Consider the following 903-nt stretch of genomic DNA (forward strand, 5'->3'; position numbering starts at 1 on the left):
GGCCCCCCCCAGCCGGCCGCAGCAGCTCCCAGCGTCTGAGCTGGAAGCACAGTTTGTTCCGAGAAGGCTGCGCCCTGTTTACCCAGGAACAGAAGAGCCTGTCCCGAGGACGGACACACCTGGGCCCCTCGGGAGCCAGGCGCTCGGCTCCCAGGAGGACCCGAAGGGATCCGTTCCATCCTTCCAGAAGGAACAGCTTGGCTTGGCCGAGATGGCAATGAAACCTGAGCCCCCGGCAGCCCCGGTCCTCCTCCTCTTGGAGACTGTCACCGTGGAGGGCCAGGACGGAGTTTGTCCCGTCCCAGTCCCGCCGCTGCCTTGTGGGGACGGCACTGCTGGCCCTTGGCCACTTCACGTTCTGTTCTAGAAGAAAAGCCAGAGCCAGGCTGCGGGGTGCTGGTTACAACGACTAGACCCGACACAGCCAACCTCGTTCTAGTCCCGGTCCTCCTCCTCTTGGAGACTGTCACCGTGGAGGGCCAGGACGGAGTTTGTCCCGTCCCAGTCCCGCCGCTGCCTTGTGGGGACGGCACTGCTGGCCCTTGGCCACTTCACGTTCTGTTCTAGAAGAAAAGCCAGAGCCAGGCTGCGGGGTGCTGGTTACAACGACTAGACCCGACACAGCCAACCTCGTTCTAGTGGCTTGAAAAAACGCCAGACCAGCAGTTAGCGGAATGGCTATGTCACTGGACTCCCACGTAGTCGACCGCAGTTCCTGTCCCGGACCCGGTGGCTTAAAACTCACGCTGGGTACGCGTGCGTGCGTGTCCAAGATCCCAAGAGGAGAATGGAGGAGAAGGGATTGCGGCGTGGCCATCCCCCCTGGGGGGTGATTTCTCGCTTTCTGTCTCTCTGTCTCTCTGTCTCTCTGTCTGGCGAGCACATGTGCCCTATAGCAAAAAC

General features: G+C 61.6%; 1 protein-coding gene across 1 annotated transcript in view; it reads left to right on the forward strand.

Moving 5' to 3' along the window:
* The window catches only part of ELL (elongation factor for RNA polymerase II), a gene marked incomplete in the record, with an annotated part of 75,079 nt that overhangs the window by 38,386 nt on the left and 35,790 nt on the right, over positions 1–903 (forward strand).

This window comes from Tupaia chinensis, unplaced genomic scaffold (assembly GCF_000334495.1).
Source record: "Tupaia chinensis unplaced genomic scaffold, TupChi_1.0 Scaffold000201_1, whole genome shotgun sequence".
Taxonomy (NCBI): domain Eukaryota; kingdom Metazoa; phylum Chordata; class Mammalia; order Scandentia; family Tupaiidae; genus Tupaia; species Tupaia belangeri.